The sequence below is a fragment of the Magnolia sinica genome, chromosome 4 (assembly GCF_029962835.1).
Source record: "Magnolia sinica isolate HGM2019 chromosome 4, MsV1, whole genome shotgun sequence".
In the NCBI taxonomy this organism is placed as follows: Eukaryota; Viridiplantae; Streptophyta; class Magnoliopsida; order Magnoliales; family Magnoliaceae; genus Magnolia; species Magnolia sinica.
The window spans coordinates 20,473,885-20,491,348 of record NC_080576.1 but is presented as its reverse complement, the minus strand read 5'-3'; the positions used below and the strand labels follow the sequence as shown (position 1 = coordinate 20,491,348).

Genomic DNA, 17,464 nt, shown 5'->3' with positions numbered 1-17,464 from the left:
ACTCTAAAACGGGAGTATATGAGAGGAAAAAAAGCCTACATGCGTTAGCTCTATTAGATGATCTCTATTTTGTAGAGAAAATTGATGTTCTTAAGTAATAGATTAAGGAAAAAAGGATTTATGCAAGGACACATGGCACTACCTAAGGGGCTTTAGGGGGTTTAGAATAGTCCATTAGTTAATTAAAAAACATAGTGGAGATTAATAGGGGAAAGTTTATTAAAACGGGCCAATTTCCATGACTCTGATGTATAAAAAAATCAAGGTATCTGTCACATAAATTGGATTGCCTAGTCATAAAAACCTTGACAAAGAGATTTCTCTATGGTTCAAAAATTGGATTTACACACTGATTATCCTAAGAAAATAAAACGGGTGTGAGCCCTAGTCTTCAATAGGCTAGGTCCCTGATGGGGACATCAGAGGACTTACTCTGGTGAACCAAAGAGGAAGGCGATCACCCACATCAGCACAACTTTCCTTAAAGATGAGGCCCGTCGGGCCATTTTGAAGACCCCACATGCATTGGACGTGCATCAGGATGACCCCACTCTAGGATGATGGATGTGGGCTGCTTAGGAGACTATTCTAATCAGACGATTTTTATTTTATGTCGCTCCGACGATTGGATCTCGCAATCAGGCCATCAGACACCAAATCTGAGCCCCTTGGACTCTGATCTTGATTCCTTTTTATTTTTTGTTATTTTAGGATTTATTTGATGGATGAGATTGATAATAAGTGTTTTAGTTTTCTTTTTTTAAATGATGGGCTATTTCACTTAAGTGTGGCATAGTTGTAATTATTCCAAATTTTTAATTATAAAAGCACGGGAGGGTAGAGGTCCAACCCTTGTGGTGTTATTGAGAAGAAATAAAAAAGAGAGGCTCTCTTGTGCGAAAGAATTTTTCCCCTTATGTTTTAGGGTTTGTGAGAAACCCTCCCTTCCAAGTGAATTGTGAAAGGATAGATGCATGTGTGGTGGTGGATTCCTCAAGGTGCATTGTTCCTCTCTTCTCCCTCAAGGTATTCTTCTCTTCTCTCTTTCTTCCCCTTTACCTAGCCACGTGTGGACTCGCATGTGCGTCTGTACGAGCAGCCACGTGTGAGCCCCCCGTTTGGTGTGTTCCCTCTTTAATTTCCCTCCAAACCTCCATAATTCCTAGATCATTTAAATCCCTAGAAACCCCAATCCTAAATCCCCATCCATGAATCCAAAACCCTAATAAAAATCTGAATTTTTTGTGAAGCTTTCACCCAAACCATAATTTTACTTACATCATTATCTATCCATGTGCTCGTTGCACTACTCACACTAGATTGGAAATAACTACTTCCAAATAAGCCACTCTTGAATTATTTTATATTTTCATGCACTGCGTATGTGATAACCTATGACCTTCGTATTATAAATCTAAATTTTCGAATCTATCATGTGGCTATGTTTGATTTTACAAGTTGATTGCTGAAATTAATATGCAAATTGATCTTCATATTGCATCCTATGATAGTTTTGATTATCCTACATTAAATTTGGTATCAGAGCCTAGGTCTAGCATAGGGTAGGCGTTTGACAAAACTCATATACCCATAGTAGAGCATACAGGTTGCATGTAGCTTGCTGAATTTTTTAATTTAGCTTGCTGAATTTCCTGCTTGGGTATTTTCAAAGTCCTATATTGCTGGAATTTTCAGATTTAGTGACTTTAAGACACATATTTGCTAAATTTTCAGTTTTAGCCATATTAAAATCATTCTAGGGCTGTCCACAGGGTTTAAAGTACCAAGGGTCGTCATACATAAAATACATGAGCATCATATAGCATTACATTGAGCATCATCAAATCTGATTTTTGCACGACATTCATCATATAGTACACATTTAGTAAGTTCTCTCATTAGGGTCATTTAGTGTATGCAAACGCGAACAGGTTGTGGTTTTGGTCTACTCTCAACCACGAACACATATCAGATTGCCAAGGCTCTCGAAAAAATTAACTGTCGTTTGACAACCATTGAAACGCATAATAAGACCACTGCCGCGCAAATGACTAACAATAGCCAACGTATCACGCGGCTAGAAGTTACCTGTCACGGTACCCCCATCACCAAGGAAGACAACCAGTCCCGGACAGGAGAGCTAGCGGATGAAGACCCAATTGAGTAGGGTACAATTCCAGTAAAACCCTCATAATAGGAACTTTGGTCATGAAGTCATGTAGGACCGCGTGCTCACGCTCTACATGGAGAGTCACTAGATCGTTACGACCCTGAGGAGAGGGTTATGAAGAGCGTCAAAGTCGATGCTCCCGGTTTTGATGATCGCTTGAACCCGAAGCATTTCCTTGACTAGCTAGCTGACATGAACCACTTTTTCGAGTGGCATGATATGTCAAATCGATGTCGAATGAGGTTCGCTAAAATGAAGTTAACAGGTCAAGCCAAGTTGTTCTGGACCAATACAGAATGAAAGGCAGAGCGGCGTGGAGATGAACCCATTACATCATGGATTGAGATGAAAGAACTTAAAGAAAATACATCCCACTCTCTTATTGTGATCGCCTTTTGGACCAATGGCAGTCCTTAAGGCAAGGATCGATGTTTATATTGGATTACCTCAAGAGATTCAAGGAGTACATGATGCAATGTGATGTCGATAAGTCCCCTACTGTGACCCTGTCTCGTTTTAGGACGGGCCTGCGCCCTGCGATTAGGCGTGAGGTCATCCCTCATGATGTTGGTACACTAGAGGAGGCCTACCTTAGGGTAAAGGAGCTTAAGCAATACCTAATGCAACAGACTATGAAGCGATTTAGGTCTCGTGATGCCAGTGGCAGGGTTACTCCTCAAGGAGCCAAACCTAACCCTGAGAGCCAAACCAAAGCCACAAATGGTGCTCCCACATATAATAGAGATGTTAAAGGTAAGAGTCTAGTCGGCACTAGTTCGAAGGGAAGTGAGCACATGCAGTGTTTCCGTTGCAATGGTTATGGTCACATCGCAAATGCCCAAACAAATAAAGGGATCTCTTATGATAGATTAGGCAGATGAGGATGACGAGGACAATTGTGACGTAGAGGAAAATAAGCCTAATATCAATGCCAGTGATGAGGAGTTTGATGATCAAGAGACCCACACTCTCGCAGTAGTCAAATGCCTAGTGGTGAGATGTGGTTCCCATGGATGTCGGCCACATCATCTTGGGTAGGCCCTGGTTATTTGACTTTGATGTTACAATATCCAGTCGCTCGAATATTTGCACATTCATATTTAAGGGCAAGAAAATTAGATTGAGTCCTCTTCCACCCAAGAGCATAAAGGAAAAGAAGGAGGCCACAAAAAAGGGTGATCTTGGAACTTCGAGGAATTCCAAACCTAAATCTCTTCATATCATTAATGCAAAAGAATTTAAAAGAGAGACTAGGAAGAATTCAGTGGTGCATGCCCTCGTGACCAAAGTATTCAAAATTGGTTACGTAAAGGCCGTTACATAAAGATAACAATCATAATTGTTACACATTACAGGGTCAAAACAGCTAAAACAACCGTTACAAAAAAAAAAAGGTCGTAATAGCCCCGTAATGGTCCTATAACATTTTTTTTTCAAAAAATAAAAAATGGTCGTGACGGCCGATACAGGGGCCATCATGGCCCATATCATAACGGTAACGGTGGTGGCTATTACAGCCACCGTTACCGTTTTAGAACACCTTGCTTGTGACTAGAGAGGCTACCCTCCAAGTTTCTGTAGAGTTGCCTAGTTAGATGATTTCCATGATGGACGGGTTCGTAATGTCTTTCCTAACGAGCTCACCTATGAGGGACATCCAACATGCCATTGATCTAGTCCCTAAGTCGACTCTCCCAAACCTTCTTCATTATAGAATGAACCCTACAGAGCATGCAAAACTCAAAAAGCAAGTTGATGAGCTTCTTATGAAAAAGTTCATTCAGGAGAGCATAAACACATGTGTCATGCTCACCCTTCTAACACCCAAAAAGGATGGCATGTGACATATGTGTGTGGATAGCAAGGCCATCAACAAGATTGCCATTAAGTATTTGTTTCCTATACGGCGTCTTGTCGATATGTTGGACATGGTGGCCAATGCCAAAATTTTCTCCACAATAAACCTCAAGAGTGAGTAACACCGAATTCGTATTTGCTCAGGTGATGAGTGGAAAACGAACTTCAAGATGAATGATGGGTTGTACAAGTGCCTAGTCATGCCTTTTGGGCTGACTAATACCCCAAGTACCTTTATGCAGGTGATGACCCAGGTGTTGAGACCCTTCATGGGGAAGTTCCTACTCGTGTACTTTGACGACATCCTTATTTATAGCATAACTAAGGAACAACACCTCCACCATCTGAGGCAAGTATGTGGGATCCTTAGAGCAAAGAAATTATATGCTAATCTCAAAAAGTATTCATTTTTGTCTAGTAGTGTCATCTTCTTAGGTTTTATTGTGTCATCTAAGGGCATGCCTACAGATCCTGAGAAAGTCAAGGCCATAGTTAGTTGGCCTAAGCCGCGTAATATTCATGAAGTGTGTAACTTTCATACCTTAGCCACCTTTTATAGACGATTCATTAGAGGATTTGGTTCCATCATAGCTCCCATTACTAATTGCATTAAAAATGAGGAGTTCCAATGGAATAAAGCATCCTCTAGGGCGTTCAAAGAGATTAAGGTCAAGATGACTGAAGCTCCTGTTATGCATCTTTCAAATTTTTCTAAGGCTTTTGAGGTCACTTGTGATGCGTCCAGTATAGGTATAGGTGGAGTGCTTAGTCAAAAAGGGCACCATGTCGCTTTCTTTAACGAATAACTAAATAAGGCAAAACAAAAGTATTCTACCTATGACAAGGAATTCTGTGCAGTAGTGCAGTCCTTGCACCATTGACAACATTATCCATTACCACGGGAGTTCGTCTTATTCTCTGACCATGAGGCTTTACAATATCTCAACTCGTAAAAGAAGTTGAACCCGAGGTATGCCAAGTGGATCCAATTTCTCCAAGAGTACACTTTTGTGTTGAAGCACAAGGCCGGGGTTGAGGATAAACATGCCGATGCGTTGAATCATAGGGTTGCATTACTCCACTCCATGAGCGTTGAAGTCACTGGGTTTGAGCATTTAAAGGAAAATTATCATAGTTGTCCAAATTTTGGAGAGGTGTACATATCGTTGTTAGATGGTCAGTCTAGGGGTAGTAGTGAGTTCGTCCTAGTCAATGAGTTTTTGTTTAGATATGATACATTGTGTATACCCCATACATCCCTCCGTGACTTTCTTGTCTGGGAGCTTCATGCTACAGGGATAGCTGGTCATTTTAGGCATGACATGACTATTGCCCTTGTAGAGGAGCGCTTTTATTGGCCAAGTCTCAAGCGAGATATGGCTAACATTGTAGGGCAATGTAGGACTTGTTAGCTGGCAAAGCAAAGAAAGCATAACACTGATTTATATACACCTTTGCTAGTCCCTCACACCTCATGGGTTGATATTAGTATAGATTTCATGCTTGGGCTCCCTAAGACGATTAAAAATCACAATTCCATTTTAGTAGTTGTGAACCGTTTTTCTGAATATAGCTCACTTTCTCCCATGTTCTAAAACATCTGATGCTACTAACATGGCTAAAATATTCTTTGGGGAGATAATTCGTCTGCATGGTTTGCCAAAGACCATTGTGCAAGATCGAGATGTGCAGTTTATGAGTTATTTTTAAAAAACTCTATGGCACATGATTGGAACTAAGTTACAATTCTCTTCGACATACAATCGTCAGACTAATGATCAGACAGAAGTTGTCAATTAAAGCTTAGGGAAACTGCTAAAATGTCTGGTAGGAGACCATATTAGGACCTCAGATGCGATTTTGCCCAAAGCCAAATTTGCATACAACAATTCCATCAATAAGTCCACAGGAATGAGTCCATTTAAGATAGTATTTCAGTACAAGCTTAGAACATCTATAGATCTCATACCCATGTCCATTTCACATATGCCATCTGAATCCGCATAAGCATTTGCACGACATATTCATCATTTGCATGGTGAAATCAATAAGCGCATTAATGCTAGTAATCAACATTATAAAATCTTTGCAGATTCACATCATAGGTTTAAAGAGTTTCAGGGGGTGATTACGTCATGGTCCACATTAGGCTCGAACGATTCACACAGAGAACCATGAGGGAATTGCATGCCCACAGTGCACGTCCATATAAAATTTTTGACAAGAGCGAGCCTAATGCATACATGATGGATCTTCCATCTGACATGGGCATTAGTGCAACATTCAACATAGAGGACCTTGTGCCATGTGACGGACCCACACATCCATCTTATAACCCTCCTACAAACCTTTCTCATATTTTAGATGATGGTGTTCCTAACCCCAGCCCCTACCCATTGCCTTTACCTAACTTTACTTCTCACCCATTATCTTCTCTTCCATCACTACCTGGTTGGAAAGAAGAGATCGAAGATGTTCTGAACCACCAAGCGGTCCTTACCCGCCATTGAGGATATCAGAAATACCTCGTGAAGTGAAAGAACAAGCCAAAGTCAAACAACACTTAGATTACAGAGGCAGAGTACTAAAATTCCTTGAATCCCTAATGAAAATATGAATTTCTTGTGAAGCTTTCCTCTAAACCAAAATTTTGCTTACATCATTATCTATCCACGTGGTTGTTGCACCACCTACACCGAATTGGAAGTCCATACTTCAAAGTAGGTCACTCTTGAATTATTTTATATTTTTGTGCACCGCGCATGTGATAACCTAGGACATTCATATAATAAATCTAATTTTTTAAATTTATTATGTGGCTATGTTTGATTTTACAAGTTGATTGTTGAAATTAATGTGTAAATTGATCTCTCGTCTTGCATCCTAGGGTAGTTTCCATTATCCTACATCAATCCCACACCTCTACTTCTTCATTAGGTAGGCTTCAAAGGGTCCTAGGATAGATTTTGGCTTGAAATTGGGTGTTGGTTGAGGGGTTCAGGCCATGAATTCAATGTTAAGAAAGAGGATGCCTAATTCAAAGCTAATCCTTGCAAATTGGAGTAACAAGAAAAGACCCTCTTTGCATATGTGATTAGATTAGATGATTAGGACAACCTGTTGTCATGGACTTATTGATTCCTTAGCACCCTCACCCGTGCAGCACTAGCCCAATGCCACAATGCTACTCAAGTCAACCAAACTCCCACTTGCACTACCAAGCTCAACACCCACGGACTTGGTGAGAATGCAAGAAAACACCAAGAGAGGGGGTGCGAATAATTGTTTTGCACTATAGGAGAAAAGATTGGAACTTCAAGGACCTAAGTCCCAAATGAGGGGGTGCAAATAATTGTTTTGACCTACTCCCATGTAAAAAGCCAAGAACTCTCTAAATTACTTATATCAATGGTTGGTATTGTGCCATGTGGCATTCATTCAATGGTTAGGAATCCTCTAGAGTCTTTTTAGAATCTTTCACACTATTCTAACTACCAAAATTCACTAAAGAACTTCAAAACCATCCAGAGATCTCTACACAACTCTACCATAGTGTAGAATAATTCTCTACACTACACAACAAGACTCTTGATCCTTCCAAATGTCTCCACCCATATTGACAAATCTCGTATATACAAAATGCAAAAAATGGCTACATCCATAAATGAGCCTCCACACTCGTGTCGGTGAGTGCTCGTAGCATCATACACAAACATCATAGGTGGGTGTGCCATTATATGTATGTCTGTGTCGAGAGATGGGAGATAGGGGTGTGTGTGTGTGTGTGTGCGTGTAGAGAGAGAGAGAGAGAGAGAGAGATGTGTGTGTGTGTATGTGTCTCTGTGTGTGTGTGTGTATCAATTCACACCGTTCGAATCATTGACCTGGCCACATCATGCACTTGAAGTGTAGATGGTGCACTTTTGGAGCGCAACTTGCAAAAAATATGCACTGACAAGATAGCTTGAAGTTCAAAGGAGATTAAGCAGCATTGTACCATACACACACAAGGTATAGTAGATAATATACAGGCAAATGTCATCCATATACAGGTGGCATAACCATATATGATAAATGTTAATGCAGACCACTGTTTGACCACCAAATGTATAGGGGAAGGTAAATAATCAACAGTTTAACAGAGAATGACAAACAGTTGGGTTGTTCTATTGGTGTGATTTTTGGCCATGCTCCATCCATGATGGACCACGTGATTTGAACAGTCTGGATCAACATGCATGCTGCATGTGAGCTAGATGTGTGCGTGTCTGTGATATGCAATCCTACACCAGAATATGGTATAATTTCCTAGATATGGATCAACATGATCTGAAATTTCTGATTAGCCGTCAAAAGATTCAAAGAAACCCACAAAATTACCAATAAGGATGGCTAAAATAAAAAGAGCTTACATTGCAAAGGATATTAAGAAAAGTACTGAGAAGAATGCATGAAACAAAAAGCTGCATGCGAGCTAGATGTGTGCACGTCTGTGATATGCAATCCTATGCCAGAATATGGTACGATTTCCTAAATATGGATAAACATGATCTAGAATTTCTGATTAGGGTCAAAAGATTCAGAGAAACCCATGAAATTGCCAATAAGGATGGCTAAAATTTTATATATATATATATATATATAAAGAGCTTACATTGCAAAGGATATTAAGAAAAGTACTGATAAGAAGGCATGAAACGAAATGGAGACTAATGATGCATACATTATCCAAAACAGAACAAGGGTTGCCTTCTCTTCTTTTTTTTTTTGAGAGAGAGAGAGAGATGCAGGTGCCTGATTAGGCACCAAACATTCACAAAACCCATGCAAATATCAAAAAAGCAATAATAACAATTGATCAAATAAAATGAAGAATAACAAAACTCCCGCAAGATCTATTTTAATTGAACATATAGAATAAGCTCAAAATGTAGAGGAGCCTTTCCTCCTTTGCTCTTTTTTTATCCCTTTAATAACTGAAATATAATAAGAAGAGCTTAGCTTTCAAAAGATTTTGGGAGGATTGATAAGATTGCATGAATTTAAAAGGAGACTAATGCTTCATACACTATCAAAAGCACATGGTTTTGCTGGTGTCCCCACCTTCATGGGGACATTAGCAACATCCCCAAACCTTTTAAACAGCACACTGGGTACCTATCGTCAATCTGAACCATTCATTCATTCATACAAGTAGGAACAAACCATGGTGCAAGAATCGCTCTGATAAGATGATCCTAAAACCATTTGAATGAGCCATTTTGTTACAATAGCCCATTGTTTATGAGCCATTAATCACATGGTTAGAATCATCAAATCAAAGTGTTACTTATAATCATAAGAAATACATAGTGGGATTCTACCTACTAGGTGTTTCAAGATGATGATTGGAACTATTTGTTTCTCAGGTCAATCTTGACTGTCTGTTTTCATGCTATTGATCGGAAGCTTAGATCACACCATGGACTGTTTAAAGGGTTTGGGGATGTTAAAAACAATATGTAGACATTGAACCCATCCAATAGGTTGGCACCACCATGAGGATCACCTTGTGCAAAAATCTGCCATATCCACTCGTCGAGTGGTAGATTTTGCTATTTATCAATGGCTACATATTGTTTTTATGGTGTGGCCCACTTACACTAGATGATCCTCATGGTTGGGCCTACCTATTGAAAGCATTGGGTTTCACATGCACTTAACGGGTTGGAATTTACACGCGCACACACAAGAGAGAGATTGAGAGAGAGAGAGAGACTTAGAAATATCAGATAAAATGAAGCATATCAAAGCACCCACAAGAAATTTGGAAATCGGGCATAAAAAATAGCTGGAAATGCAAATGATTTTTCCATTTTTTCTCTTTTTTCAATCAACATAAATGATATATAAGTAGCATAATTACTAAAAACATGCTCCAGATTTTGTAATTAATTATAAAAGGATCCGAGAACCCATGGAATCACCAGCAATCACAACAAAAAGAAAGAAGACGGTCTCTTTCACACGAACTCACGTAATGGACGGATAAGATTGCCTGAGACGAAATCGAGATTAATGCAGCATAATTACAAAAACCATGATCTGGGTTTTCTATTCATGCATCAAACAGACTTAAAAAACCCATTTAATTACAGACATTTTTCAAACCTTACACAAGAACTCAAGCAATGAACAGATAAAACAACTTGAGAATTACAAGAAGAGGAGATTTTCAGAGCACAGATTTCAAAAAACCAAGAAATGGGTATTGTAAATAGGCATCAAAAGATTCAGAAAAACCCATGAAATCAACCAATGCAAGGCAAAAGATCTGAGCTTTGATTGAAGAGAAGAGGGAGGTTTTGGCAAAAATAAATTCACCTGTTAATTCTACTGCATGGAGTGATGGGAGGGTGAGAAATGTAGAGAAGGAAGTGGATGAATTTCAACAGAGAGTAGATTTTTCGGATCAGACAGATTATATTTGCACAAGAGATGAAATTTCTAGGGTTTTTAGTTGCCGCCTCCGACAAAATGAAATCAAAACTCCCTCCAAACGCGCCGGAGTTCTCTTTTTACATTCTTAATTGAATATCTTTTGGATTCTTTATTACAGGATTGTATTAGGTAGTTACACTAATGGCAACGGTGCCTCTCGCGCGTCTGGAATCGCGAAAGTAGATTGCCTGCAGCCCTTAGATGTGGGACCCACCGTGATATATTTGTTAAATCCTATCCGTCCATGCATTTATACAGATCATTTTAAATAAATAAACCAAACATTAGTTATATAAAATACTGAATTAGACCACACAACAGGAAAAAGTAGGGACTGAATTATAACTATTAAAAATTGGGTGACATAAGTTTTTGATCAAGATGATATTCATTTTTTAACTTCATCCATCTAGGATTCGACTTATTAACGGTCTGGATGGAAAATAAAAATCACAGTAGGCCGTAAGAAGGTTTCAACGGTACCCATCGTTATCCCCGCCGTTTCATACGGTGAGGTCCACTCCAGCTTTGGATCTGCCTCGTGTTTGGGCTAATGCCCTCAAGTGAGTTGGCGAAACGGATGGATAGCATGGATATAATAAATAAATCACGGTGGGCCCCACAGAGCCTAGGTTCGAGGAGTCTTATGCCCAGGGCTCTGCAGCCCATCCGCATCCTGACTCGCGGCGCACGTACCAACTTTGAATGCGCGCGGGTAATCTGAGACGTTCGTCTGGAAGCGCAGAGCTATTAGGTGCCATATCCTGGAAGTAGGGACGGTTCGCTGATTGGGTATGTCATAGTTTAAAGAAGAAAATGGACGGTCAGAAAAAAAAAAACTAGCCAGTGGGCCTTGTGCAATGTGCATGTGGGCTCGTTTATGGGAGGACCCGCCTGGATTTTGGGCCGCAGAATTGTTATAGTGGGGCCTACGGATGAACGGCCAGGATTTGGTACATTTGCTCCATGTAGAAACTTGTGGGGCCCGCTCGCTGGGGTTCTTGCGATCTCCACACTCGCCTCTACACGCGGACATAAATGTCAATCCGGCAACTACGTAGGACATCAGAACCGTGTATCAGGTGGGGCGCACTGTTTAGAGAGTCTAAGAAGAAGCTCAGGCCGGTCAAGTGTCAGGTGGGCTGTGTAAGAGATGGACGGTCAAAAGGATTTAAATTAAAATTTTTCTAGACCATCGAAGCTTTTGACCGTCTACGGTTTTCAGATGTTCATGGTCTGTCGGAGTGTCATTGGCTTGGATATTAGATGTTCCTTCACGGGGGGCAGCTATGATGTGTTTGTCTTATATCCACACCGCCCGTACGTTTTCCCGGCTGGTTCTAAGGCATAAGCACAAAAATGAAGTAAATCAAAATCTCAGGTGGACCACACCAAAGGAAGCAGTTGTGATTGAAAGCCCACCATTAATAACTTCTTTGTGGCCAAAAAAAGTTTTAGATCAAGCTGATATTCTTGTTTTCCTTCTTCCAGGTTTCCGGGAGCTAATCAATAGGTTGGATGGCAAATAAACACTACGGAGGGGCCGAGAAAGTTTTCAATGGTGGGCATTCAATCAACTTTCTCACGTGGTGTGGTCCAATCGAGACTTCGATTTACTTCATTTTGTGGCTAAGGTACTAAAATGATCTGTAAAAAAAGATGGATGGAGTGGATATATAAAAAATATATTAAAGTAGGCCCTACGGTCACAGATTCACCGACATCGGTCATTCCAGGATCCACCGAAATCCGCGTTCTGCGTGTCGTACACACGTCTGAAATGCACAGTTGCGCGTGAGGAATGCGTCTGACGACGCGAAACTACAGATGATACTCTGGAGCCGGAAGAACCCGAGTATGGTACGGCCATCTCTCTACAGCACACATGATAGAGTGATGTACAAATCGGGACCGTCCGTATGAATGGGCCTAGCGTGGATGGTTTCTCTTTCAAAAATCACACCTGTTTGAGAATTCTATCATTCTGTTCTCTGGCCATTAAAGAGACGGTGGAACGTAAAAACGTCAACGGTCAAATTATCAGCAGGGTGAACAGTAAAAATAGCGATAGATAGGATGGCCTCTCGAATTTTTTAAAAACGGGCTGGCTAATGACGCTTCGAGTAGCCAGGCTAGCTATAGATCCGTGTTATGTGGAGCCACCGTCACGTATGTGTTTTATCAGGCAGCCCATTCATTTTTCATATCAGTTGAGGCTTCATCCGAAAAATGAGGCAGATCTAAATATAAGTGCGCTAGCAATTCGATCAACACTGTTTCCGTGACGTAGCTGGTTCAAGATTTAAATCTACTTTTATTTTTTAGCGCACGCAGTCTTGTCCCATGATTTAATAAATAAATATCAATTTAGATTCAGGATCTTCAAGAGAAATTGAATATTGCATGTGCAGTGCATTAACAGGTGCCTTAGTAGAGATGCACATATACTCACATCTGCACATATACTCAAGTCAGGTGGGTCAAGCTGCTCATAATCTTTGTGGTACGATAAAATAGGCAACTCAAACAGTTTTTGGATCACCTGAACAGTGAAACGCCCTGATTTTCAGCCCAGCCTCACCTTGTTTTTTAATTCTTTTTTTTTTTAAGACGCGGGATTTCACCGCATATCGGTACCCAAAGCCGGTATTGAAACTCCTTAGAATCTACCGTCAGAGCAACAGTAAGGACCTCGGCCCAGCCTCACCTAAGATTATGCGGCCCTTACCATTGGGCCCACCTTGATACATGTATTATATATACACACTTCTTTTTCAAATAATTCAAGGCATGATCCCAAAATCCAAGCATGTGCCATTCTTAGATAAACAGTATATGATAAATGCCTACCATTAAATCTTTTTAGGGTCTATTATAATATTTTCATAATGTTTATTTTTCATTCAACTTGTTGATAAAGCTAGGTACAGTTAAATATGAACGATATAAATATAAATATAAATATATATATATATATATATATATATATATATATATATATATATATATATATATATATATATATATATATATATTCTGCTCAGTTAATGGCCAATCAATATTGCTTTTTTATAATAAGGCCCACTTGAAAAGATATGCTTCAATTTAAAATCATGTCCTGAGAGGATTCTCACTCTTGCTCCGGTGGTGGACTCTCGGGAGTTTCAACACAGGGTCTAAGGGTTCGAGTATCCCTAGGTGATGAAATTCCACTAGCGTGAATGTGGGGGGCGTGTGTGCGTGGTGAAATACCACTAGGATTGTGCAGTGAGTTGCTCACCATGCTTCTTTACAGAGTAAACTATGTGAGGTCCACTGTAATTTATGTATTCTATCTGTTGATGCAAATGTCTGGTTCGTCCTCCTAGACCCTTGTATGCCTGCACAGAAAGAGGACAAAGGAGACCCTGGCTCGAGCAGGGGACCCTCCGATGCCAAAGTCAGGCCTGGACTCGGGGTCTAAATGTATTGAAAGGTTTTTGGAAGGAATTTTTTCGTACCTCTCAAGGTGTCAGGGATCCTTCTTTTATAGCTGCTGGGGCCTTAGTCGCACAAGGATTTTCCTCCTGATATTGAGCGCGGGATCTTCTCCTGGTATCACGGAGATAGGATCGTGCCCATCTTGAGCCTTCATCCGATCCCGTGAGCTTCGGGGTCGGAGATCTTATCCCAAGATATCCGGGATGAGGCCCGACCTAGCGACGGTCGATCTGGCAAGGTGGTCCGCCCGACGCATGCCCGGAACGCTGATGAGTCGTCCGAACCGACTCAACCTTTGTCTCGGTTTAGCGAATCATGCCTCGGATTTGACACATCCTTCGGTGACCCGAGGCATTAAGTCCGAGTCTTCGGACTTGTATTTTTTGCCCCCAACAGTAAGCCCCCCTCTCCGTGTGTTTCATATGACACCTAGGAGTAGCGAGTTTTGAGTCGGTTCATAACACAGTCCGAGACAGCAGGTGATCATTTAATGCGTTCCATGCCGCCTCTGACGAGAGGCGGTTCGGTTCCTGACATCTCATGCGCCGTCAGCCGTCAAGTCGCTCATCCCGCCAATGAGGGTTGGACACGTAGCAAGGACATTATTACCGTCAGTCGACGAGCGCCACGTGTCGAGTGGGGGAATCGATGCAGGCGTCGAATCATTTCCTCATTAATTACTCCCGCCGTATGGCAACCTTATAAATTGGTGGGGGTCCCGCATTTTGAACTTCTATTGTCATTCCTACTTTTCATTCCCTTTGGAGCCTTTTCAGTCTTTCATCTTCTTCCTTTCCTCTCTCTTAACCGTCAGCGCTTCCTTCCGCCATTTCCGTTTTCCTTTCTCCCTCCGGTGAGTTTCTCCTTCCTCTTTATTAGATAATAATGGCGGATAGGGGTTCTCGAAGTCCCCAGGGGGGAGCAGGCGAAGCGCAACGTTTTTGGAATGTTGCGGAATCGCCTTCCTTGCTGACGGAGATAGCAGTGGATGCCAACGCTGCGTTTCTATCTGAGAGAGCCACAGAAGCTCCGGCGGAGCGCCCTGCTTCCGTCGTTCCTTCTCGGGGCGGGTCGTCTCTATTAACCCGCCCGGGAAGGCCTAACTTGCCAAGGGACATGGAGGAAGATGAGGAGGAAGAAGATGAAATTTTAATCGCCGAAGGAACCCCTGATCCTGCTCCTGTTGGTGAATCGGCGCAGGCCGAGTCTGAAGAAGAAGGATCGGGGGAAGATTTAAGTGGTCCGGTTCCCTCAGTCTTGACTGAGACGGACTTGGACAGAATCCGAGTCGGGTATCATATTCCCGAGTCGGTCATCACCTATCTCCCCCGTCCGAATGACTTGCCGGATCACCCTCCTGCTGCGGCGGTCGCGATTTACCAAGTGTCGATGCAATGCGGCTTGCGTCGGCCCCTTCAGACCATCGTCCGGGGATTTTTATCTCGCATACATTGCCGGGACGAGATAGTCCCGAATGGGTGGAGGAACTTACTCGGATGTGCGGTGTTGGGCTGAGATGGAACAGCCACCGCTTACAGTCGACGAATTTCTCCACCTGTACCAAGTGCGAGTAAATCCGAACTACCCTGGCTTCTACGTCTTCGCTGCTTGGCGAGGCGGAGGCGGTTCCCTTATAACCGACCCTCCCAAATCCAACAAAAAATGGAGAGAGCGTTGGTTTTGGGCATGTGGTCGCTGGGAAACGGATGAGTCCGGGTCCTACGAGGCTCGTGTCCCTCGGGCGTTCCAAAGAGCAGGTGACTTGGGTCTTCTCTCCCACTCGCCCCCCTCCTTTTTTTTCTTTTTTTTTTATTTTTGTTTTTGTAATATTCTGAGTCTGACGAGCTTGTGTTTGGCAGATATTCCGAAGAAGCGGCCGAAGCTCGGCACCAGTGCCTCGGCTCGGATCAAAGAGTTGAGGTCGTTGGATTCGAGGAACAGGTCTTGGAAGGTGCTTCTACAGCCGGAGCGCCTTCATCTTGCAGGTCTGGACTCGGAAGTTACAGGTAATTGGGAATGAATCTTCTGGATTTTCCGAATTTCCCCCGACTTACTTCGCCATAACTTATTCTCTGTTTTTTTTTTTTTTTTTTTTTTACAGATCTGCCCGAAGCTCGTCCCAACCTCAGGATTGTCCTCGAACCGGAGATGACTGGAGCTCGTCCTGCCCTTAGGCCAGTCACGAAGTTGAAGGCTCCTCCGCGGTCAGTTCTTCTTTCGGAGCCTCGGCCGCCGAAGAGGCAAAGGGTGCTGCGGAAGGAGAAAGAGCCAGCTCTGCCCCTTCCGTCGTCGTGATTCCCGACCGGACGAAAGGGCGGAAGAGACGGCGATTGCTGCTTCAGCGGCACCTGACTCGGCACGCGTTGAGGCGGATGTTCCGAGTCGGGAGGAAGAGACCGGGGCCGCGTCCTCCAGGGAGGGAGAGACGAGGACCGCGTCCTCCCGAGGAGAGGAGACGAACCAGGAGGCCGTCAATCCTACAGCAAGTGGTGTCGGGGATGGTTCCTTGGGCCTGGCCCACGGGTGTGAAAGAGAGTTCGTGAACCTCTACAACGCTGGGTGCTTCTTGAACTCGCTCCTTGCTTGATCAAGGCCACGGAGCTATCCTCAACTCATCGGTTGCAGGCTCTTCTGTCTGAGGCCGTAGGTCGACGCGAGGAGGCCGAGATCCGGGTCGGCGTCCTGACAGGCGAGGCGGCCCTTGCCCGGAAAGCTGCCGAAGACGCGAGGGCAGAGGCGGCTTCCTCCAGAAGAGCCCTAGACGAAGCAAAGGCAGAGGTCGCTCAGGCACTGGCTCTACTCTCCAAAGCTGAAGAAGAGAATCAGCGAGTTCTGGCAGTGCATGCTTCGTGCGCGGATGACTTAGCTCGGGCTAAGCTTGAGGCGGCGGAGCACATTCAGCAGGCCGTCGAGAAGACTCGGGAGGCCGAGAAGGCTAGGGACCAAGCCGTTCAAGCATTCCTCGAGTCGGCGGAGTTCGAGGATGAAAGGGACCGCTTGTTCCAAAGCGGATATCTGGAATGCGTCAAGGACATAAAGAAATCCTTCCCTGACCTTGACCTTTCAGAAATCGAGGGTGGAGCAGCCTCGGGATCCGAGAACCCGGACGCCACTGCTGAAGATACTGCTGGGGATGAGGCCGGTGCGTGAGGACAGTTACCGGGGCCCTTCGACATATATTTTTTTTTTTGCTTTGATGTATTCGCTTGCTTTGTACTTACATATGTTTTGATGAATGAAAGAGAAATGCCTATCTTTACTTATTTGACTTGGCTTTATCCTTTCTTTAATCGTTGAAGATAGAACTAGGGATAGTAGACTTTGAGGTGTTCAGCGTTCCAAGGGTGGGGCAACGGCTGTCCGTTTAGGTCTTCTAGCTGATACGTTCCCGGTCTAATGATGCCCGAGACGATGTAGGGTCCTTCCCAATTGGGTCCCAGTGTACCCGACCCAAATTCCTTGGTGTTAGAAAACACT

General features: G+C 42.9%; 1 protein-coding gene across 1 annotated transcript in view; it reads right to left on the bottom strand.

The window, feature by feature from the left end:
* The window catches only part of LOC131242709 (protein STICHEL), a 36,891-nt gene extending 26,295 nt beyond the window's left edge, over nt 1-10,596 (bottom strand). The window contains exon 1 of the mRNA XM_058241532.1: nt 10,391-10,596. The gene's annotated coding sequence lies outside the window, so the exon portion shown is untranslated. The remainder of the gene's footprint in view (nt 1-10,390) is intronic.
* Nucleotides 10,597-17,464: the final 6,868 nt, after the last annotated feature.